The sequence below is a fragment of the Jaculus jaculus genome, chromosome 17, assembly GCF_020740685.1.
Source record: "Jaculus jaculus isolate mJacJac1 chromosome 17, mJacJac1.mat.Y.cur, whole genome shotgun sequence".
NCBI classification, from domain to species: domain Eukaryota; kingdom Metazoa; phylum Chordata; class Mammalia; order Rodentia; family Dipodidae; genus Jaculus; species Jaculus jaculus.
In genome coordinates, this window is record NC_059118.1 from 7,803,597 (window position 1) to 7,829,080 (window position 25,484).

Consider the following 25,484-nt stretch of genomic DNA (forward strand, 5'->3'; position numbering starts at 1 on the left):
AGGCTGAGGAGATGGCTCAGTGGAGAAAAAGTGCTTGCTGCTCAAGCCAAAGTCCCCGAGTGCCATGTTCAGACACTGTGTAAAAACCTGGAAGCTGTGGCACTTCTGTAGTCCTGGTATACTGGTAGCAAGATGGGAGGTGGAGACAGGAGCATCCTCCTGAAAGCCCGTGATGGGCACGGCAAAGCTCGCCAGGGTGGGATCCAGAGAGCGAGGAGAGAGCCCGCTCCCAGTGAGGTGGGGGACGAGGCCTGACTCAGAAGTTGTCCCTGGACCGTCACGTGGGTGCCGTGATATACTCACACCCACATCAAATACCACACACAGGGACATGCACAAGCATGCACATGTGTGTGCACACACACATACACACCCCTTCACAATAAATGAATGATTGAATAATAGATAATTAATTTTTTTAATGTCTTAGTCAAAAAGAGTTTGCAAGCTCTAGAATAGAATGGGCTTTAGTGGGGTCTTGTGAATGATACTATCGTAACAGTGCTGCAGGACGTAAATACTTAAGTACAAGAGAATAAACGTGTTCGGCATATGCTTTGATGGCTCAGGCTTCAGGTTACGGTAGGTGAGCATAAAAATGAAGCAGGCATTTTTCTTTCTGGTATGGGTTTATTCTGAAACCAGCAGTGCTCAGAATGTGATTGTTTAAAAGCTTAGCATCATGGCCACACCCGTGTCTGTCTCCATTGCTGGGTTATGAACTATTTCAAGGAGGAAAATATATGTGATTTATACTGGAATTTCCTGTCTCCTCATATGCATACAAGCACTGATGCTGTGGAATTACACAGAATCTTGGAAGAGCTCTGCCAGTTCAATCTAAATTTTACGTGTGGTGTGTGTGTGTGTGGAGGTCAGAGGACAACTTTCAGGTCAGTCCCTTGCTTGTGTACTTCGTTTGAAGATGGATGTCTTGCTCTGGATTCTCACTCTACTGTTATTCTTTTTTTTTTTGGTTTTCCAAGGTAGGGACTCTTGGCAATCATCCTACCTCTGCCTCCCAAGTGCTGGGATTCAAGGCATGTGCCACCACGCCCAGCTTCTGCTGTTATTCTTTGCTGTGCTCCCCAAAAGTTTCTGGGAAGTTCTCGTCTTCCTGCTTCCCATCTCATCCTTAGGTTGTATCATGGCCTCTGGCTTCTTACATGGGATCCAACAGTCCCTCAAACTGTGGTGATAGAGCTTTTATTTTTGTTTTTACAAAATTCTTTTATTTTGTCCTTGTATGTTTGTGTGATGTGCGTGACGGGGGGGAGGTGTATGGATGCACATGAGTGTGATTGTGGATTCACACTTGCAGAGGACTACCTTTGGTGTCTCACCCTCCACCTTGTTTGAGAAAGCTCTCTTTCCTCTCTTTCTCTCTCTTTTCTTAAAATGTTTTATTTTGTTTTATTTATGTGTGAGAGAGAAAGAGGCAGACAGAGAGAATGGGTGCACCAGGGCCTTCAGCCACTGCACACGAGCTCCAGACTTACACAGCACCTTGTGCATCAGGCTCATGTGGGTCCGTAGGCTTCCCAGGCAGGAACGCTAACCACTAAGCAATTTCTCCAGCCCAAGGAAGGTCTCTTGCTGGTTGTTAGGCACTGTGTACCAGGCTGGCCAGCCTGCCCTTGACCCCCTATCTCACCATAGGATTGCTGGTCTAACAGAAATACGTGACTGTCTGGCTTTCACATGGGTTTGATTTTATCCAAAATCTATCACTTTTTAATAAAACTCTTGACCCGTAGAACTAATTCTACTGAGGAGGAGTTTTGCTGCTCAAAAGAAACCATCCTGTTTTTGAATCCCCATATTTGTAGGAAAATACTCCTATAAGTAGGAACATACCTTGTTACACCTCTGAATTGTCATACTTTGTGAGCAATCCCAGAACATTGCATGTCTACTTGCTTGTTGCCATTTGACCTGCTGTATTCACCCAGAATAGCTCATAAGTCCTCTACCCTTCAGATCGTTGAAGTCTATGGTCTCCTGAGTCTCATTCACACCCTGACTTTGCTGAATTTTTAATCCTTTCTCATATAGCTTATTTCCTAGACTAATTGCTATTCTCTTAATCTTTGAAAGTATCTCACTTTGACAGCCTTTCTTAATAAAAAACAAAATACCCAATTGTGAAGAAAAATTTCGGGCTCAAGTCGAAGCAGTGCAGAGTCCAAGGTGTCTAGGGCAGGCTGTGCATCGCTGTGCGGGCAGTGTGCTCGTTGAGTGGGAAAGCAAACAAAAGGAGGCTGACTCCAGGCTCAAGGGGTTTGCTTACAAAAGAAGGCTGTCTGTCTTTTGTGATATGGACATCAAACCCAGGGCCTTGTACATGTTAGGCAAGTACTATGCCACTGGCCACACGTCTAGCCAGTAGATTTGTAAGAGAGAGAGAGAGTCTCATTTCTCTCGGTGTAGCTGAGGCTGGCCCATGCTGGCTTTGAATTTGTGATCCTCTTGCCTCTATCCTCCAAATTCTAGGATTATAGGGGTGGTTTGCCCTGTCTGACTGAGGGCCTCTCTTTTCTTACCAGCACAAAGGCATCAAATTGATTACTCTGACCACCTCTCATATGGACATCTTCACAACACAGTCCAAGATTTCCTATGCATTTTTTTTTTTGGTAATAAATTAGCAATATTTTAACCCTGAGCCTAACTAAGGTGTCTGGGCCTTATTTCTATGAGCTTTTCCTAAGCTAGATTTCTCTTATTGAATCCAACATTGGTATATGTTATCAAATAGGATAAAAACTTTGCATAGGGCTGTAAAAATAGCTTAGCAGTTAAGGCATTTGCCTATGAAGCCTAAGGACCCAGTTTCGATTCTCTAGGTCCCACATAAGCCATATGCACATGGTGGCACATGTGTCTGGAGTTCATTTTCAGTGGCTAGAGGCCCTAACACACTCATTCTCACTCTCTCTCCCCCCCACCTATCTCTTTGTCTGTAATTAAAAAAAATAAATATTAAAAACAACCATTGCACAACTTGCACATGTTGTCTTGTATGTTGACTTGAGGTCATTAATTATCCTTCAGAAATATTTTTCCCAACCAGCTCTCAGTCTACCTCACTACTAGATGCTTCTCTATCTTCTTTAAAATTCAGTCCATGGGGTAGGGGAGATGGCGCAGTGGTGAAAGGCACTTGCTTGCAAAGCCTCATGGTATGCATTTGATTATAGTACCCATGTAAAGCCAATTACACAAAGTGGCTTGTGGAAGAGTCTCCTGTCTTTCTCACTCAAATATGATATTTTAGGTGGGTTCCCCAAGTGTCTTCCAGTCCTGACATGTAGAAGAAGAAAGCCACTTATTCTAAGAGAAACATGAGGCTGGGAAGATGGATTCTCTGGCCAAGGAGATTGCTCAGACAGCGGGACACTTGCCTCACAAGTATGAGAACCTGAGTTCAATGTTCAGTACCCACCGAAAGTGCTAGGTGTATGTATGTCTGTAATTTCAGCTCTGGAGAGGCAGATACAGAGGGATATCACACACACACACACACACACACACACACACACGCACACATTTAGATAAATAAATAAAAGAAAGGGCCCCTTCTGTCTTCTTACAAGTAAAGCCTGGAGATTCACAGCTGATTTAACAGTACAGGAAATACCCAGCCTATTCACTCGGCTTCAAAGTCCATGAGCCAGTCCAATCGCTTAATCTCCACAGATCACTCAACAGTGACTAGGAAGTAAAATTGTCATCCGTGCAAGGGAGGCTAAGCCAACAGTCCCAGGACCTATTAGGCTTGGCTGTTATAATAAATGACTCCTAAAACCGAGTCGCTTGAAGAAAGATCCATTCTCACCCAGCTTCCTGTGCTCCCTGAAGGTTGGCCGGAGAGCTCTTCTCCACGCACCAGCACGGCTCTTCCTGCATGGCTCAGCAGGATAGGGCGTCACTGAATGGAACAGTGGCCAAGGCCGTGACAGAGAAGAGGGAAGCTTGTGAAGCAGGGACTGGCTCTAAAAGCTTCTGGCGCAAGTGACATGCAACATTTTTCTCAATTTTTAATGGAAAAATAAGTCACACTTAGCTTCACATGGCTAGGAAGTATAATTCCACTTTGCTTGTGAAAAGAGAGAAATAAAACATGGGGAAACAGCCAAATGAACCGGCTGAAAAAAATATGTATATATATTCTATCCACACAGAAGTAATAGGCTTGATGCATGATGACTTTACAAAGTAACTGTGGGCTGAAGACATGGCTCAGTAGGTGCTAACTTTGCTGCACAGGCATGAGGGTCCAAGTTCAGATCCCCAGCACCCACTTAGAAATGCCAGTCATGATCTCTATCACACTTTCCAAGGCTCAGGGTCCGTTGCGGAACAGCTGGTAGCAAGAATGTTAGGATCTAAAGGAAGGGTAGGACTGCTTTCAATGCACTCTTCCAGACACAAAATGGCCTGCACATCCATGACCTTGCAGGGCCTGGTACTACCTACACAGGACCCTCATAATAGGAGAAAAAGATGATGAAATCAAAGTAAAAGAGAGACTATTGAGAAGGGGAGAAGATATGATGGAGAGCATATTTGTGAAGGGGAAAGTGGAGGGAGAGAATTATCATGGTTAATTGTCTATGATTATGGAAGTTGTCAATAATAAAGTTTAGAATTTAAAAAAATGCTAGGCATGGTGGTGCATGCCTGTCATCACAGCACTGAGGGGATAGAGAGGCAGGCAGGTCCCTAGGACTCAATGGTTAGCTAGTCTAGCTGAATGAATGAGTTCTAGGTCCAGTGAGAGACCCTGTCCCAAAAAATAGGCTGAGAGTTATTGAGGAAGAATTCAATGCCAAGTTCTGGCTGCCACATGCAAGGGTGAGTCCCCTCCCACACCCTCTCTACAGCATCCGTACACTCCTGCCGTGTGTGTGTGTGTGTGTGTGTGTGTGTGTGTGTGTGTACAACAAAACTTAATTTTTCTAAGAATATGCATTAGAACTCACACATTCTAGAATTCATTTAAAAATCATTTACAAATTGAAAAATTCAGCAATTTCAAGGGAAAATAATCCTTCCTGGAGTTCAAATTAAACTCCTAAAATGTGATGGGTAAACCCTATCTCACAACAGAATAAGGTAATTGAAACATTGAATGAAAAAGACAGTTTTGGAATGCCCGACGTACACATGACGGACATTTCAGGAGGGCAGAGGGACAGATGGAGGCACAACAATGATGAAGCAGCAACAGCCTGAAGAAAAGATCCTTCACGACAAGAACTACTTGCAATCTCTCTCTGCTGGTTTTTTTTTTTTTTTTTTTTTTGAGACAAGATCTCAGGTAGCCTAGGCTGACTTTGAACTTGCTATAGAGCCAAGGATGAGCTCCTCATGCTGTTGCCTTTACCTTCTAATTATAGGTGTGTGCCGCCACACCCAGACTGAATTTATCTTTGAAAAACATAATTCTGATATATCTATACACACATATATCTACCCATATTTGTATACTAATATATACCTAAACATGTGTAAATTCACATACTCATGTGTAAGAATATGGAGGTATAAATTTATATACCTGTAAGTAGACGTGCTTATGTCTGTACTCTGGGATTATACATGTATGGTGAGTGGTGTGAGTTCATACATGTGTGTGCACAGATATTGGTATATATATACACTAAAGTAGTTGATATGAGTATACATATGTGTCATTTGTATTTCCTGGTGAGATTTTGGAAGGACAAAGGGAAAGATTTTCTAAACTTCCATAGAAAAACACTGTATTTCTTTTTGTTAAAAATTATTCACTTATTTTCCCGGGGGTGGGGTAGGGACAGAAAGGGAAAATACTTTCAACATTAGAGTCTCCTGCCACTGCAAACAAATTCAAGATGCACACACCACTTTGTGTGTCTGGTTGTTCGTAGGTACTGGGGACTCAAACCCAGGCCATGAGGTTTTTTCAAACAGGCACTTTAGACACTGAACCATCTCTCTAGGCTCAGGACCTTATTTCTGAGTAGGAAAAGAGGCTCAAACCAGCACTAGTTCATATCCTCTTGAGGTAGAGGAACGAGGTGTCTAGGTACTTTTGAGGGGACATGCTGCGTCAGGATTGCTGTCTGTGACCTTACCTACCAATCAGAAAGAGAGAGGGAAATACTCAGATATATAATGAGAGAAATGTTCAGTCATGTAATAAGACAGGAATACTTAGATATCAAATGCTTCCAGTTTTGAACCATTCTTTTAGTATGTCTGTAAGGTACTGGGTGAACTAACTTAGCCAGATGGAAAATTGAACCAGAATACATATTTCAAGATAAGGAAGATACTGCAATGAAAATTATGAATGTCAGATTTTATAATAGAGTTAAATATTTACTCTTCCTAAACCATTACATATAGGGGTGGGGGTTCTTTTTAAAGATAGGAGCAAAGAGACTTCAAGGAGTGTGGCATTTGGAAGGGCAGGGCTGGAATTCAGCCTGGAGATCTTGATGGATCAAGCCCATGCACTTTGCCAGTTTTCCACTGGAATTTACTTGAAACCTTGAATAGTTAAGAACTGTTATAGTGAAGAAAAAAATAGACTACAGCAAAGTATACTTTACATATGGCATATCTCATGTTTGTGTGACATGTAGATGTTCAGAATAAATACCATACATGCCAGAATTCAAAAATAAAGAGAGAGAGAGAGAGAAAAAAAACTGCCTGAACAGACAACTCAGTAATGAAGAATGCAAATTAAAGATATTGGCATGAAAAGATAGCCCACCTCATTCACAATCTATAGAGCACAAATTCAAACAACAACATGAGACCGTTTTCTTACCTAATGCACTATGTAAAATGAAAAGCCCATATAGAATGCACGGTGTGATTGCTGAGGCTCCAGTTAAATGTACCTTTTCATACACTTACCATCACAATATTATGTACACAGAAAACTTGAAAATACATAGCCAGAAAACTTGCCAGGAAAAATGATTCTAAAACTTGTATCAAAGTTCCTGCATAGTGTATGAAGAGGTTGGTGTACTGGTGGATGTTGAATCACTGCCGAGGGTCAGGGAGAGAAGAAGCCAGGGGAGATGAGGAGGGAAGAAAACAAGGAAGAATGTCTTCTTTGTAGAACTTTCCGCATTGCACAATAATACCCACTATGGTGAAGGAGCAGTTGTAATTGTTCAGAGCAGAGCTCGGTTGCGGGTTGGGGGGGGGCTGCTTGCTGCTGGGTGTCCCCAGTCTGTAGGGGCGGCCCTCAGCTCACTGGAGAATGACATCCCGACCTCAGCGGCAGCGTCGCTGTGAACCCATCACTGCAGGTTGTCGGTGTTATTAAAGTTGCTAGAAGAGCATGCGGTACCTTTAGGGGTTTGTAAAATTGTGTGTGTGCACGCACACATGTGAGCATGCCCACATGAGTGCTCAAACTGGTCATGTGCTTGCAAGCACGCATGTGTGTATGTATGTATATGGGCTGGGTGCTGTGGAGGCCAGAGAACAACCTTGGGTGCTATTCCTCAGCCACAATCCATCCTTTCTGTGTGTGAGATGGTGTTTCGCTTGCCTGGAGCTAACCAAGTAGGCTAGACTGGTTGACCAGGGAGCCCCAGAGATTCACTCTCTCCACCTCCCCAAAGCTGGAATTGTAAGCCTATGCCACTGTACTTGACTTCCTCTCTCTCTCTCTTTGTTTTCACGGGCTCTGGAGAGCAAAGTCAACTTTCTGTTCTTACATGGCAAGTGCTCTACCAACTGAACTCTCTCTCTCTCTCTCTCTCTCCAGTCCCCGCAGTTTATAAAATTCTTATAATTTTTTTTAAGAGCAAGATTCCCCGTGGTCTTTGCAATGTTTTAAAATTTGATTTCTTTGGTCGTCATCCCTCAAACTCAATCAGTCAAGTTCTCTATTACTGTTTCCTCATCAGCTCTTTGACACCGTAAAGGAAACTGACAGCTCCATTAATAACATGAATCTTCAGACCTTTCAAGGCTGGCGAGGGAGTGATAGATAACGTCTCTGCTAACCTTGGAGGAGCGTGTGTGACTGTGGTAAGGGAGCTGCCAGGTTTCTTTTCACTTTCAATTTCATCAGAATTCACGTTCCATCAGGACAGCAGAGGCCACGTGTGCCTCATGCACCAGAGTTTTCCCATAATTCCTCACACCTAGGCATTACTTAACTGATCATTAATCAGCTAGTAAATGAGGAAATATTCTTTTTAGTACATTTGGCCGCCTAAGTTTGATAACCACCTTGATAGAGAAAGAAATGACGGACAGAGAATTCTGAACATTTTCTGCTATGACTGTAGACTGTGCTGCAATTATCTGATCAGTCTCAACTTTTGTTGGTTTTCTTTTTACGTTGGGAATTTTTAAAAGGACGTGTAGAAGATGGCTGGGTAGATGACTCTGCAGTTAACAGCTCTTGTTGCATAGGCATCAGGACCTGCAAAGTCTCGAGACCACCAGCGTTCAAGTTCTCAGGATCCATGTAAACAGCTGGGTGTGGTCACACATGTCTGTAACCCCAGTCCTGAGGGACTAGAATCTGCTGATCAAAACAATCTACACCAACAACATTATAGGGGGAATATGGAAACTCTGAGCTGAGTGTGAGACCTTGCCTCAAAGAAATAGTGGATGAGTGAAAGGAGGTAGGTACCTGATAATCTCCTCTGGCCTGGGCACACATGTGCAGAGATGCACACATGTGTACATAGATGCATATAATTACACACACATTACATCACACCGCACATAATAAATACTCTAAACATGCATGCACAGAGCACAATTATACTATTTGTATGTGTGTGTGTGTGTGTGTGTGTGTGTGTGTGTGTGTGTGTGAGTGTGTGTGTGTGTATGTGAAGGAACATGCATAGGATCTTTTTGCCACAGACATTGTGATATATTTTGCATCTGGCTCACATGGGAAGCTTGAGAATTGAATCAGGGATAGCAGGCTCTGCAAGCATGGTCTTTGGATGTTTATGATGATGTCAAAGTTTCCTCTTTTTCGGGCTGGATAGATAGCTTAGTGGTTAAGCACTTGCCTGTGAAGCCTAAGGACATGGGTTCAAGGCTCCATTCCTCAGGACCCACGTTAGCCAGATGTACAAGGGGGTACATACGTCTGGAGTTCGTTTGCAGTGGCTGGAGGCCTTGGCGTGCCCATTTTCTCTCTTTCTCTCTCTCTCTCTTTGCCTCTTTCTCTGTCTTCTACTTTCAAATAAATAAATAAACATAAAACAATTTTTTTTAAAGTTTCCTCTTTTCAAACTTTCCTGCCTTAGGCATGCTACCTTCCTTTTAAATTTTTTCTGTTTTTCAAAGAAGATATATTTGTTAATCTTTCATTTATTTATTTGAGAAAGAGGAAGAGGTAGATAGAAAGAGAAAGAAGAATGAGTATGCCAGGGCCTCCAGTCATTTCAACAAAACTCTAGACACATGTGCCATCTTGTGCACCTGGCTTACCTGAGTACTGGGGAACTGAACCTGGGTCCTTAGGCTTCGCAGTCAGGTGCCTTATCTGCTAAGCCATCTCTCCAGTCCTCCTTTTAAATTTTCTTTTCTTTTGTTTTCCTTGAGAAAGGGTCTCAGCTAGTTCAGGCTGGTGCAAGGATAACCTTGAAATGTAGATCCTCCTAACTCTTCTTCCCTAGTGCTGGATTAACAGGCACGTGCCACCACAACATAAACTTAGGTGTTCTGAATGCTGGGTTCCCAGCTGATGGATATTTGGGAATTAACACCTCCAGGAGGCAGTGTTATTGTTGGGGGTGGGCTTATGGGTGTTATAGCCATTGTCCCCTTGTCAGTGTTTGGCACATGCTTCTGTTGCTCTGGTCCACCTTATGTTGGCCAGGGGGTGATGCTCATGCCGTTGTTTTCCCTGACATCTTTGAGCTTCCCCACTGAGCCTGTAAGGCAAAAGAAACCTTTTTCCCACAAGCTGCTCTTAATTGGGTGATTTCTATCAGTAATGTTAACCTGATTGCAACAGTAAAGTGGTACCAGGAGTGGGGTTGCTGCTAGACACCTGACTATGTGGCTTTGGACTTTTATAGCTGATTTTTAAGAGTAATGTGGAAGGGTTTGAAACCTTGGCCTAAGTGCTTGGCCTTGTAGTGCTGTAAGTACAGCTTGATGGACTATTCTGGTCTGAGCTGCAAGACCTGAAGGCAGTAAGAACTATGGACTGTGAGGTTTGGCTTAAGAGGGTGAGAAAGAGCTTTGCTTGTACTGGGCTAGCAGTTTGTGAGAAGCTTGCTCTTATGCCCGTGTCCTGAGAAACTGTGCAGGGTTGCATTGTGTAGAAATGGATTGGTTTGAGCAGGGGGATATGACACAGAAAAAAATAAAATGAAATCTTTGGGCCTAAACTGCTGCCTGTTCACCTGCAAATTGTTTGAGAGATTGCAACCTTTGTGCTTGGGCCAGCTGACCTGCAATGGGGCAACAGGAAGAATCTATACTCTGTTGGAGGGGCCTTAGTGCTCAAGAAGTGTCCTGTTCTTCAAAGTCTGCTTTATTCCCCCCGATTAACAAATTGGCACCTACCTGGTATCGTGGAGTATAAGAAATGCTGGAAAGAGGGTCATTGAGTTTGCAACATGGTCTTGTGTTTTGGAAATGGCCATGGGCAGTGTGAATCAGGTTTGCTGGTTGCCTGCATGAAGACCCCATGGGCCCATGAGGATGAACCATGGATTGCAGTGGAGACCCATTGGGGATGCCGGGACCATGAGATGGCTGCTAAGGAAAGCTGCTGGGTCCAGTGAAGTTTTCTAGGATTGTGAGTAGCCTAGTTGAAGGGGCAGAATTGTAATACCAGAGACTTGTTGCTGGTTAGAATTATTGGACTTGGAGATTTGCTAGATTTGCTATGCTTAAAGCTACAGAGCTTGGTGTTTGCCCTGTTGTTTTAAATCTTGTGTTGGTTGAATGTTTCTTTGCTATGCCCAATGCCATCTTTTGCAGTGTATTTATTCTGTGCCATTATGGTTTTGGGGAGATTGTTTTTTTTTTTTTTTTTTTTTTACTATGGCTCAGTTAGAAGACCTTGGATTATGGGAATGTATGAACATCATTGGGATTGATATAAAGTATGGGGACTTTTAAAATTGGACTGAATGCATTGCATTTTGCATCATGGATGGTTATCAGTTTATGGGGGCCAGGGGAAGAATGTGGTGGTTTGATTCAGGTATCCCCCTTCAACTTGGGTGTTCTAAATGCTGAGTTTCCAGCTGATGGAGATTTGGGATTTATCACCTCCAGGAGGCAGGGTTATTGTTGGGGGCAGGCTTATGGTGTTATAGCTAGTGTCACCTTGCCAGTGTTTGTTTTCTACACTTTCCTGTTGCTCTGATCCACCTTATGTTGGACAGGGGTTGATATCCACCCTCTGCTCATGCCGTTGTTTGCCCTGACATCATGGAGCTTCCTCATCGAGCCTGTAAGCCAAAATAAAACTTTTTCCCACATGATGCTCTTAGTTGGGCTATTTCTATCAGCCATGCAAACCTTGCTGCAACAACCTGTGACAGCATAAAGAAGAATCAATTTTGGACTTGTGAGCAAACTTATATTGGGTCATAACTGATAACCATGCAAGTCTTGTGAAAGTGACAGCTAACTTACTTTGAGGTATTTGAATTTCTCTGGCTGTTGTTTTCTGTATTGTTTGTCTTAATATAAAGGATATTTTAACTAAAAGTTCAAAGTTTATGGGACAAAAATGTTCCTAAGTGGAATTACCATGTGTTCATGAAGGCGCCGTGACTGTAAAAAGCCTCACTCTAGAAAGCCTACAGATGCTCATCATTCTCATCATTACCCCTTTGCCATCTTATTAGGAACACAGAGCCCTGGCAAACGCTCTGCATTCTAGAATCTGCTACCTAAGTATTCCATCGCCTGAGCTCAGGGGGTGCAGCTCCAGTTTGCAGGGAATACTGGACTGCTGGCAAAGTGTCTGTGGGATTCACCAATAAATGTGCACATTGCCCAAGGAACTACGAAGAGGAAAGATATGATGTGCCTCTGAAATCACCACTCTAATTGAACCCTCTCCATGGGCGGACAGATAGGCCTGTGACTCGACGTGTCCCTTTCCCTCTCCATCATCCATACCCACTGCCTGCTGTGGCCAGCTCACTCACTAACATCTTCAGGAGATGCTGCCAGATCACACGGATGTGGCTTCTAAACCGTCTTCACATTCCAGTTCCATAACAAACTAGATGGGCAAGAGAAATCCAATTTGGGCTTCTGCTTTTGCCAGGCATAGTAATAAATCCATATCATCTTTCTCCCATGAGAACACTAAGAAATCTTGTATGAGGCTGAAGGGCTTGTAAATGATGGCCACACATAAATTTGGGCTATAATTTAATTTTAGAAGTTATTGCCGGGATGAATACTAAATGCAGGGCATTGTGGGTATTTGGTAGGGAAAATGGTTCCAAGTGCTGACCACACTAGTTTCCTTCTGTAAAGAGTTTAGGATGTTGTCACAAAGGTGAAGGAATATGGGTTTAGTACCAGTGAAGTAAATTATGGTAAGGCAGAGCCCACTATCAAAGGGAGATTAACCCTATCTGATAGAACCAGGGTAAGTAAGTAGAGCTGACTTGAGCAAAGACTGGATGACTTTCATGTTTATTGCTACTTTTACTTCTTCTCTTTGAAATGATAGTGATCACCTCCCCAGATGGTGGTAAATGCAGTTAGTCAAATTGCCACTCATCGAATGGATGGGTCTGAATGAGTTATGCCAATGGCTGACCTCAAGTAAATCTTTAGTTCTTTTGACAAGTGGAAAACTTAAGAAAATGGGGGAAATTCTCTATTTTTTTTTTTTTTTTTTTGAGGTAGGGTCTCACTCTAGCCCAGGCTGGGATTCACTATTGTAGTCTCTGGTTGGCCTTAAACTCATATCAATCTTTGTATCTCTGCTTACTTAGTGCTGGTATTGCTACCACATCTGGTAAAAATGGGGAAGTGCTAAGGAAAAAAAAAAAAATCAAGACTCACTTTTAGAGCCAGCTCTGGGGCTGGTGAAATAGTAATGCTGTGTTTAATTAATTGCAGAGTAGACTCCTCTCGGCATGGTGTGTATGAAGCCTGGATGGGACCTTGAGAGCAAGAAGGGCAGCTTGTAGATTATAAAATGCTGCTGGAAGAAAAGAAGATGTGAAACTGGATTGTAAGGGCTATCAAGTCACATAATAGGTGCCAGGTGAGGAACAGGTCTTGATAAATAGGACCCTGGTTTCAAGTCTATATTTAGAAAGAACTGCGTGTTTTAGGAATTTTCCATTTTGTTGACTTTTTAAAAATATTATTATTTATTTGGAAGGGGAGAGAGAGAGAGAGAGAATACCAGGGACTCTAGCTGCTGCAAATGAACTCCAGATGCATGCACCACTTTGTGTATCTGGCTTTATGTGTGTATTAAGGAATTGAATCTAGGTTGTTAGGCTTTGCAAGCAAGCACCTTAACCACTGAGTCATCTCTCTAGCCCCATTTTACTGATATTTTGTGTGTGTATGTATGGGGCGTGATTGCTTATGTATGAGGATGTGTGTGTGTGTGAGAGAGAGAGAGAGAATGCATATGTGTGCGTCCATGTGAAGGCCAGAGGTCAACACTGGGTGTCTTCCTTGATCACTCTTCACCATACTTTTAGAAATGGGGTCTTTCCCTGAAACTAAAGCCTACAGACTGGGCTAGACCGGCTATCCAGCATAGCCCATAGGTCACCCTGTATCCCCCCCCCACAGCGCTGGCTGGGATTACAAGTGTGCACTGTCTTATGCCACTTCTACATGGTGCTGGGGTCTGAAGTCAGGTCCTCACGTTTTGTAGGGTTAGTACTTTACCAATGAGCCATCTTCCTACACCAGTTTTGTTGATTTTTCTTAAAATAAAAACATATTTTTTACTTAGAATTGTAAGCACTTTATGCAACTCTGCTTTTGTATAAGATAATATTGGGTTCTGGAGTATTTTACCATGTTAGGGGTGATAGACAGTCCTGTTTACTAAACAGTGGCTTGGAATATCTTTGTTTGTCTACCTAAGTGGATTAACATTTTTTTCTCCTCAGATTTCAAACATATGACTTGTGATTACAGGTTTCAGAGCTGCCATAGGAAAGAGAACAAATTCTGATTTTATATAATGAGTTAAGATGCAGGTCAAGAAAAATTAATGCCTTGGGGTTTATTGTACAATATGCAGTAGTCTTTGAATTTTATTTAATAGAAGAAAATTCTATTAGCCATTTTCTTCCCTAACTCTTCCTTCATTTAATCAAGAAATTTAATCAGTCATTAGCTCATTAGCTGGGCATGCTGGGCATGCTGGCTCATGTCTGCCATGCCAGAACTTGAGAGGCTTAGTTAAGAGGATCGCCGTAAGTTTGAGGCTGGCCTGGTCCCTATACGTTGCATTCTAAGTCAGCCTAGGTTAGGTTACAGACCCTGTTTCAAACATAGTCATTTTAACCTCATTAATTTTTAAAAAGGACAGAACTATACTAGCCTCAAATTTAGAACATATTTCTGAGACTTGATGTGGAGGAAAAGTACTTTGTAATGCAAGAGTTTAGTAGCAATCAGTACGTCATGAAAAAAAAAATCTCCTAATTGGAAATCGGAAAACTTGCTTCTTAATTCTGATTCTGTTCCACACTAGTAAGGCTGTGCATAAACTGTCATTTTTCTCTGAGTCTCTGTATTAATGTCTGGGAAATTTATGGTTTTAAATTTGGTTTCTTGGTTACACATAATAATAATAATAATAACAGTAAAGAGTTATTGAAGGGCACACACTCTCTGTTGGACACTTTCCCTGAATTATCTCACCTGCTTCAAACAACAGTTCCTTTGAGGTAAAATGACTAACCTGCATTTTCAGCTGAGGGAGGGAGTGGAGGTGCTGAGTTGAACTATGAGGGTACAATTTAGCGGGAGGTGATGGAGTGTCCCTCACGTAACATGGCCCACTTTGACATGGTCCTCATGACTGACCAAGGTTTGTCTTGGCTTAACATGGGAGGAAACCAAGACCACAGGTGGTTCGTCCATCTTCCTTGGGAGACCATGACTGAGTTAGAACCAGGGCTCAGGCTTCGTAGCTCCAAGGCTGACGGAGACTTCCACTGTGGTCTAGTTACATCAAATACCCTGAACCCTGTTGATTTTCTGTTTAGAGTTTTACCTATGAAAGAAGCTCCAGAGTATTTTAAGCCACAAGATAAATGAAAACCATTGTTGTGTCCAAATTGCTTGCAGGGTAATTTTTAAAATATATATATATATAGCAGAAACATTTTAATGTTAGTAAGCATCCTACAAATAATCTGGATTTTTGGGTCCACTTGAAAAATGGAAAGATTGGGTATACCTGGGATCTAAAATCCTCATGACAAGTCACCATTCAAACAGAATCCCAGATTCTCAAAGTGTTATTATACAGGCGCCTTCCAAGCCCCTCTCCATCTGTCCGAGTTCCCCCCAGGGCTCATACAACCAGTGGGCTAAATGAAAGATCTCAACTTCTTTAGTGTCAGAGACTTTGATGGTCATTAGTATGGCTTGGCAAGTGGGTCACCCTCTCTGGCTGCTTCCTTGTGACATCTATGTGAATAAAAGTCATATCCATGTATCTTCTTTCTCATGGTCAGAGCTTTCACAGGCAGCGCACTTTCCAGCACAAGTGACATTTCAGGGTCAGGAAGGCAAACCACGTCATAATTGGCCCTGTCACCATTTGAGTTTGATGCTGGCGCCTCGTGTGTTTGTTCTGGGTGAGTAATCTGTTCGCGTCTGGAGAGGCCACACACAGACGGATGTGAACTCTGCTTCTATTCATTTTCTGCCTGGGATCCTGGTTCCTCTGGGTCACAGCTTTGGAACGATCGGTAGAATGGAAATTTCCTGGTAACAAATTTGGTTGCAAAGACATCCCTGGAGCCCACTGTGATGGTTGACCTTCTAAGTTGTCCCTGAGCTGCAGTACGGGGGGCTCTGTGAGTGACAGTGCTGGGTGATGACCGCGTTTTCACAAGCAGTATCACATGTGAAGTTGAATCACCCCTTTTGACAGATGAAATTATGGACACCTGGGGTTACTTAAAGTGAGATAGATAAGGATCTGTCGTAGCTGGCCATGGTGGCACGTGGTTGCGATCCCAGCTACTCATCAGGCAAAGGCAAGAAGATCAGGAGTTCCAGGCCAGCCGAGGCAATGTAGTGAAACCCTACCTCAGTAAGAAACAAACTGGTACAGAGAGAAAGGGGGAAAGGGAAGACCTCATTCTAGAACTTTCATTCATAGCAGAAGTGACAGGAAAAGTAGACATGCAGGTCACAGTGTGCTACAATCTCCCCCCACCACCCTTTGCCTTGCCCACCTTCACCAGGAGATGACAGGGGAAACCAGGAGAGGGGTGGATAGAAGCTCTCCTGGTGATTGGTCCACCTTCATCAGGAGCATTTGTCTGGAACCTCTCCCGACAGCCTGTGGGGTGTCTCATCCAGGCTGGGAAAAACAACGAAATATTGCCATCACACTGAACGTCAATTATTCATGTGGTGTGTGTGTGTTATGTGTAGTGTGGCATGTGTGTGGTGTGTGTATGTATAGTGTACTCATGTATGTTTGCAGATTGTGCCTGTGTACATACACATCAAAGCAGAAGTCAATGTCTGTGTTCTCCTCTGTCTGTTTTCCACTTTTTGTTGCTTGGATCCTTCTACCTGTGCCTCCTGAGTGCTGAGATTAAAGGTGTGCGCTCCACCATGCCCAGCTAGCCCAGATATTTTTATGTCACTCAGCTCTAGCACTCTGCTAGGCATTCTAGAGATTATGAAGGCCCATGTGCAATGAGCCCTTATCACCCAGATGCTGACATCAGGCATGTGCACACAGTGTGTCTGCTGTAACTGTCATAGTCTGTGCAGCATCACCAGTGTCCTAGACACACTCAGCATAATAAAGACTGCCCTGCTCCTTCCTAGAGATTACAGAGGACAAAAACGTGCATTTTAGGTTTAGATAAAGTACTAATACAAAACTAAATTGGGGCTGGATAGATTGTTTACTGGTTAAGGTACTTGCCTACAAAGCCAAAGGACCCAGGTTTGAGTCCCATATAGGCCAAATGCACAAGGTGTCACACGTGCTTGGAGTTCATTTGCAGTTGCTGGAGACCCTAGCATGCCCATTCTCTGCTTCTTCCTCCCTCCCTCCCTCTCTCTCAAATAAGGAAATAAATAAAATATTTTTCAAAACCTAAATAGGAGAGATGCCAAGCTGCCTTAGGAGTGGACACTGAGCAGATTAAGAACTGACTCCAAACAATGCCTTCCTCAGCAACTTTAGACATTTTTTGGAACTACCAAGAGACAGTTTTTAATAGTAGAAGGTGTTACAAGTCAAACATCTAATGATAAATCAATGCAGTTTGAGATAGTGTATAATTGTTACATGATCCCAAAGGTCATCCTTATGTATTGTTAATGCAAAACATAGCTCTCACATCAAAGAGAATAAGAGATCATTCATTTTTGGAGAAAAATGTGAGTGGTCATGATCTGGGAATATGGATCCAGGTCACCCTGAAAACATGTTCCAATGTGGAAACAGTTTTTAAAAGATTTTATAGTTACAGAACAAACAAAAGACAGAGCTTCAGGCCTTTCAAACTGCATAGATGGGAACATCAGGTAGGGTACAGTGGAGCTTGGAGATTCTTGCCATAGATCTCAAGTGCTATCTCATGGTATTTTGAGCTTTTAGGCTGGGGGAAGCTAGTGGTCTGCTAAATTAATACATTTCAAAGGTTTTTACATCTTTGTCTCAGGGAAATTAAGTCCACGGAGGTGAACAGTGGTCACCAAGGGAACTAAATAATTATACAAGAGAGCTAGAGATATACTTGCCTGTGAAGCCTAAAATCCCCAGGACCCATGTAAGCCAGATGCCCAAGGTAGCCAACGTGCATGCTTCTGGAGTTTGTTTGCAGTGCCTGGAGGCCCTGGTGTGCCTGTTCTCTATCCACCTCTCTCTATCTTTCTCTCTCTCTCTCTCTAATAAGTAAATAAAATAAAATAATCCAAGATGATTTGGCTCTGAATTTTCTATTCCGTTCTTCTAGAATCTTTAATATATCTTTAATATAAACTTCATGATGCGCTGTACAAAGAACCCAGGAAGGGAATAAGTAGGTTAAAAATCTTTTTTCCTTGTACCATGGCTCTCTTGGAGTGGAGATGCCTTTGAAAGTGAGTGTAAGTAGACATCGTATAGGTATGCTATTTGTCACATGTATGTGAAAATCGGCCACTGTAAATTTCTTCCCTCAATAATGGTGCAGCACTATTCTGAACTGACCAATGTACAAGAGAATTTGTTGCTCTTGCTGCCATGTGTCCTTTCAACAACCTCTGTAAATGATTCTTTACTGGGCTTATGTCATGGCCAGGGGAGCCATGTCTCCCCACAGGAGGTGGGGTGAGAAGATTCAGAGCCTATGTGATGGGTGCTTTCATATTCAGGGCTTAGCAAGCTCCATCATCATTGTACTTTTCTTCCATAGACTTTTATTTTTTTATGTTCCAGTACTTTATTTACACAAACAGCATGTGGGATTTGGCTCATAGGCTTTCATTGCCAACTCTGCTCTTTTATTTTCACATGCCTTTTTTAAAAATTATTTTTATTAGATATGGACATATTTAGCATGTAAACAACACATGTTGGTGCCATCCTTTCCCTCCTCCCTGCCCCTTGTCTGAAGAGGCCTTCCTCGTTGGGGATGTGGGTCAACTCCATGGGGGTTGTGAGTCACGCATTATGGGGGCAGCAGTCAGTTATGGAGGAGAAGCGATGTCTCTGTGCAAAATGTCCCAACTTGTGGTTCTAATAATCTTTCTTCCCCCTCTTCCACAAAATTCTCTGAGCCAAGTTGGGTGTGTTTTAAGTCTACTTCAGTGATGAGCTCTTAGGAGCCTCTGGATCTCTGCTTTGGAAGGAGTTGAGCCTCCTCAGTGTCTATCTCCTTCACCCTTGTGCTGATATCAGATTCACTAAGAAAACAGCCCTCCTTGCTCACCTTCCTTTGTGGTTTCAGCTGAGGTTTCAATTGAAGTGTGCTGGCTCATTTATCTCCTCAGATCCTGCTCCCATCTGAAAAAAAAAAAAAAAAAAAAAAAAAGCAGAATCTCCAATGGAGACTGAAGTCAGCACCAGTTAAATGGGATAACCATTATTAATTTAGAGAGAATTTAAAGGGTGTAGGCCCTCTTATATGCCAAGATTAGTGGGAGCTTGACAATGAAAGCAGAATCGTTATCTGGATGTGATTCTGACTTGTCTCCCAGATCCAGATATGGTTTCCTTTCCATGGAGCAGATATGTTACTGAATCTAAGAGCAGTTGGTTATCCACCATGGCTGTGGGCCATTGTTGCACTTGTGTGAGCATCACATCAGGTTGTTTGCTTCTGAGTCCATTAGACGTTGAGTTGCTTGGACAGATGTTGGCCGCTTTTCCCCAGTAGCACATTCCAGCACTAGGTGGGCTAATTATCTGGGGACTGACTCTCTTCTGGATTCCAACCAGGTCTCTCTATGGTCTGCGCTAACAGTGTATGGTGTGTTAGCAGTAGGGTCTTGCCATTAACTTCTGGTGGGTAATCAAATGCTCTGACAGAAGCCTGTCTTGTTTGTTTTGGGAGATCTAATAAGTCTCTCTTATCAACAGCTTGTTGTGGATGTAAGCAACATCCCGGTACAGAAAATTACAGGCCAGTGCCAAGGGAAAAGAACAAAGAAAAAGCAGAGGAGAAAGAGGAACAAGGGAAATTTAAGGTTAGGCTTTGTCTCACCCTTTCCAGGGCCCTTTGATTCAGGTGCGCCCCTTACAGTCCTCTTGAGAGTACCTACCTTCTAGTCTAACTTCCAGGATATAGGACTCAGTGGTACCAGTTCAATGTGGGTTCAGTTTTGTGTTCCTCCTGCACCCTTCCCCTTCCCCCGCACCCCACCCTCCCTATTGCCCAGGCCTCGAGATGCCATTCAGGTCTCTCAGCAACTCAGGCTGATCCAGATTAGGAACCACAGATGAGTGAGACCATGTGATGATTGTCTTTCTGTAATTGTGTGAGTTCACTTAGAATTATCTGTTCCAAGATTGACCATTTATCTACAAATTTCATTGTGTCATTTTTTTTAACTTCTGAGTAGAATTCCATCATGTAGATATACCACATCATGGTTATCTATTCACCCAATGATGGGCACCTGGGTTGATTCCAGCCCTTAGCTATTATGAATTAAGCAGCTGTAAACGTGGTTAAGCAAATATCTTTAAACTGAGATATTGAGATTTTAGGGTAAATCCCCAGTAAGGGAATTATAGGGTCTGCTGGTAACCCTATCTTCATCCTTTTCAGGAGTCTCCATATTGATCTTCATAGTGGCTGTAGCACCTTACATTCCCGCTAAGAGTGAATGACGGTTCCTATTTCTCTACATCTGCACCAACATTTGTTTTCATTTGATTTTTTCATGTGTGCTATCCTTACTGGGGAAAGGTAGAATTTCATAGTTGTTTTAATTTGCATTTAACTAGTGGTTAGGGATGTTGAACATTTTCTTAATTTTGTGTTAGCCATTTGTAATTCTTCCTCTGAAAACTCCCTATTCAGTTCTCTGCCCAACTTTTGGAGTGGGTTGCTTGTTTTTTTTATTGTTTAGTTGTTTGAGTTCTTTGTAGATTCTAGATACTAGGCTTCTGTCACTGGTATAGCTGGAGAAGATTTTCTACCATTCAGTGGGTAATCTGTTGGCTCTGCTTATGGTATGGTTGCCTGTGCAAAATATTTTTAGCTTCATGAGATCCCATTGGTTGAGTGCCTGTTTAATTTCCTGGGCTACCGAGGTTTTGTTAAGGAAGTCTTTTCCGAATACTATATCATGGAGAGTGCCTCCTATTTTATTTATTTATTTATTTAATTTTATTTTTTAAGGTAGGGTCTCACTCTGGTCCAGGTTACCTGGAATTAAGTATGTCATCTCAGGGTGGCCTCAAACTCCTCCTCCCTCTGCCTCCCAAGTGCTGGGATTAAAGGCATGTGCCACCATGCCTTCTATTTTTTATTCCAGTAGGTGAAGAGTTTCAGGTCTTATATTGAGGCCTTTAATCCATTTGGACTTGAATTTCGTGTATGGTGAAATGAGTGCGTATAATATCATTTTCCTGCATATGGTTATCCAATTTGTCCAACTCCATTTGTCGAAGATGCTGCCTTTTCCCCAGTCTGCACTATTGGCACCGTTGTCCAAGATCAAGGAGCTCTAGTTACTGGACCCAACGTTCCAGTGGTTTACGTTTATGCTCCTAGGCCAGCACCATGCTGTTGTTTTGTCACTAAGGCTTTGCAATATAGCTTTAGATCAGGTATGGTGATACACTGAGGTTTGTTTTTTTGTTTTTTCTTTCTGAGATATGTTTGCATATCCGAGGCCTTCTGCCATTTCATATGAATTTTGACATCAATTTTTTTCAATCTCTGTGAAGAATGATGCTGGTATTTTTATTGGTATTGTGTTAAATATGTATGTTGCTTTTGGTAGAATTGCCATTTTCACAATATTAATTCTACCTATCCAGGAGCCTGGGACGTTTTTCCATCTTCTCAACTTCTCCTTGATTTATTTCTTGAGTGTTTTTTTTTTTTTTTTCTGTTTTCATTATATAGATCTTTTACATCCTTGGTTAGTGTTATTCCCAGGCATTTAATGTTTTCTTTTTGTTTTTGTTATTGAAAATGTGACAGTCTCACTGATTTATTTCTCTGTATATTTTTCTTTTGCATATAGAAAAGCTACTGATTTTTGTGCATTGATTTTGTATCCTACCACTTTGCTGAAGGAATTTATCACCTTTAGAAGTTTTGAGATGGAGACTTTCAGGTCAATTATATACATCATGTCATCTGCAAATAGGGCTGACTTGACTTCTTCCTTTCCAATCCCAATCCCTTTGATTTTTTTCTCCTGTCTTATTTCTTGGGCTAGTACTTCTAGACTATGTTAAAGAGCAGTGGTGAGGGTGGGCACCCCTGTCTTGATCCCAATCTCAGTGGGAACTCCGTGAGCTTTTCCCCAGTAAGTATTATTTGGCCTTTAGGAACTATAAAAATATATCTAGCCTTATTTTGTTGAATATAAACCCTCCATGCCTGCTCTTTCCACTGTTTTGATAATGAAGTGGTGCTGTATTTTGTCAAAGGCCTTCTCTGCATCAATTGAGATGGTCACGTGGTTCTTATTGATTTGTTGTATTACAGTGACTGATTTCCATTTGTTAAACCATCCCTGCATCCCTGGGATAAAGCCTACTTCATCAAGGTGGATAATGTTTTCTATGTATTGTTGAATTTCATTTGCAAGGATTATGTTCAGGATCTTTGAATCTAAGTTCACTAGGGATATAGGCCTAGTTTTCTTTGCTTGTTGCATCTCTGTCAGGTTTTGGTAGTAGGGTGATGCTAGCTTCATAAAAGGAGATGAGGAGGATTACCTGGTCTCTGATTTTGCAAAACAGTTGGAAAAAAATTGGTTTCAGTTCTTCAATGACGGTTTAATAGAATTCAGGTGAGAAGCCATCAGGCCCTGGACATATGTTTTTTGGGAAAGTTTTGTTTACCTTTTCAGTCTCCATGGATGTGATAGGTTTGTTTAGGAAATTAATCTGCTCTGAGTTTGGTTTTGGTAGGTGGTATGTGCCTAGAAATTCATCCATTTCTTCCAGATTATTCAATTCTGTGGAGTAGAGGTTTTGGAAGTATGCCCTGATGATTCTTCCAATTTCACTGATATTTGTTGTGATCTCTCCTTCTCTGATTTTGTTAATTTGAAACTCCTCCTTTTTTGTTTGATCAAATTAGTCAAGGATTTGTCAAAGAAACAGCTCTTTGTTTCGTCAATATTTTGCTTTCTTACTTTCCAATTCATTAATTTTTGCTCTAATCTTGATTATTTCTTTCTGTTTGGAGCTCTTTGGGTTGGATTCTTCTTGTTTTCCAGAGCCTTTACATGGACAGTCAGATTGTTAATTAGGGATCTCTCCACCTTTGTAATGAAGGTGTTTAGGGCTGTGAAATTTCCCCTTAGGACTGCCTTCATGTGTCCCATAAGTTTTGGTAGGTTGTGTTTTCATTATCATTGTCTTCTAGGAATTTTACAGTTTCTTTTTTTGGTTTCTTCCATGACTCATTTATTGCTTAAAAGTGTGTTGTTTAGTCTCCAGGAGGTGGTGGAGTTCCTAGTGTGTATCTTGTTGTTAATTTCTAGATTTAAAGCATCATGATCTGACATGATGCAGGAAGTTATTTCAGTTTTCCTGAGTTTATGAAGGCATACTTTATGGCCTAATATATAGTCAATTTTGGAGAAGGCTCCATGGGCTTCTGAGAAGAATGTCTATTCTGTAGAGTTGTGGTGGAAAGTTCTGTAGATACAGATTGTCTAGTTGAGCTGTGATGTTGTTGAGCTCTATTATCTCCCTGTTGATTTTCTGATTGGATGATCTGTCTATTGATGATAGTGGAGAATTGAAGTCTCCAACTATGATGATGTTGGTGTTTATTTCTGTTTTATTGTCCAGTAGGTTTTGTTTTATAAACTGTGGTACACCTGTGTTTGGTGCATTTATATTTACGCTCTGATGTACTCATGTTGGATCGTTCCCTTGATGAGTAAGAAGTGGTGGGTTTATTGAAGACAGCTGATAGAAGAGTCCAGTTTTTTGATACACCCTGATAACCTGTGACTCAGGTGAACAGAAATGTTGGTACCCAGTGGCCAGTCAGGATGCCAGAGCAAAAGGCCTGATTCCATAGCTCACACAGGGATCAGGCCTCCTCAAGCAAAGCTCAACGGGACCTACTGGGACCACCAGGGGTCTGGGAGGAGCCAGGGAACAGGTATCTATCCATTCACTCTGTGATGTACCTGCCAGCACACAGTTTGGCCCAGGGAACCTGGACCAGAGAGCTGGGAGGAGCCAGAACACAGGGGTCTGGTCTCCTCACTCCATACCACTGCACCCAGCAGCACACTATCCATGCAGGGAACCCACACCAGGGATCTGGGAGGAGCCAGTAGAAAGGGGTCTGGCCTACTCACTCCACACCATTGCACCTGCCAGCACACAGCACCAACTCTGTTCTTGACCAGGGTTTCTAAAAATTTTTTCCACTTAGTTTTCCTAAAAATTTTAAAATTAATTTATTTTCTAACTTTCCCCTGACAACGTCCATAAATATAGACAATATACTATGATCATAATCCCTTTCCACCACACTCCTCCCAGCCCCAAATCACCTCTCCACTGACTCCTTCTTTCCAACTAGTCTCTCTTCTGTTTGGAGGGCATCACTTTTTTTCCTCTTAGCATGCCCTTCTTAATTCTGTCTTTGTCGCTGGCCAATGTGATAGCTGTTTGCAATTCCCTCTGTGGTTCCTTTCTGGATGAATTTCACACTGCTCTGTCTTCTTGGCATGGCCATGGACTCTTTAAGTTTCCGTGTCGTAGAGAAAAAGAATAATCCAGTCTGGAATTTATAAAGGAATGAAATTTTTATTCAAATTTAGAATTACTTTTAGAAAGCTTCTAAAGAATCTAAAGTTTCCTCAATTTACATGATGTTTTGATTTTTTTTTTTTTTTGAGCCAAGATCTCATGTAGCCTGGGCTGGCCTTAAAATCACTTTAAAGCTGATAATACACTTGAACTCCTGATCTTTCTGCCTTTGTCTTCCTCCCAAGTGTGGGATGACAGGTGTGTACCTCCACACCTGGCTCAGCATGAAGTACATACGGTGTGCTCTCCTCAATTTCTGCCAGGCAAGTCACATGTTCTTGTACCAGGGCAAGGTTTCTGCTAGGCACTGAGTGTATGTCACCTGCAGCTATTTGCTTTAGAGGCACCAGACTGCCCCAGGAACAGATGAAGTGGCATTACAGTGAACTCGGTGAGTGGCCAAGTTGAGGACACAGAGGAATCTGCTCAATCACTCTCTTATCAGGATTGTCAGCTGGAAAAGGGCTTAGAAATAACCTCGTAAGATACCCAGCTCTGAGTGTCATCTTCTCTGTGTTTAGGCTGTTTGCTTCACGATGCTGGTTCTTAAAGGTTTGAGGTCTAGAATGTCTGATATGCTCACAGGTTCTCTATTTAGGAAAAAAAAATTGGCACACAGAAAGGCTACCAAGTCCTCAGCAGAAATATGTTTGTATCCAGTGGGATCAGCAATAAATTCAGCCAAAAGCCTTTCCCTTGTGTAGTATAAACTGGGTTGAGATAAGACCTCTTTGCCTGTGTTGGACGTCACTCAGTGCAGCAGTGCACTTTGAGTTGTCTAATAAGTCAGATGGGTTTGGATTGTCAGTAC

At 42.2% G+C, this 25,484-nt stretch overlaps 1 protein-coding gene across 1 annotated transcript in view; it reads left to right on the forward strand.

Annotated features, from left to right (window-relative positions):
- The window catches only part of Rbms3 (RNA binding motif single stranded interacting protein 3), a 1,479,068-nt gene that overhangs the window by 178,131 nt on the left and 1,275,453 nt on the right, over positions 1 to 25,484 (forward strand). Inside the window, exon 2 of the mRNA XM_045136303.1 lies at positions 13,110 to 13,252. The gene's annotated coding sequence lies outside the window, so the exon portion shown is untranslated. The remainder of the gene's footprint in view (positions 1 to 13,109; positions 13,253 to 25,484) is intronic.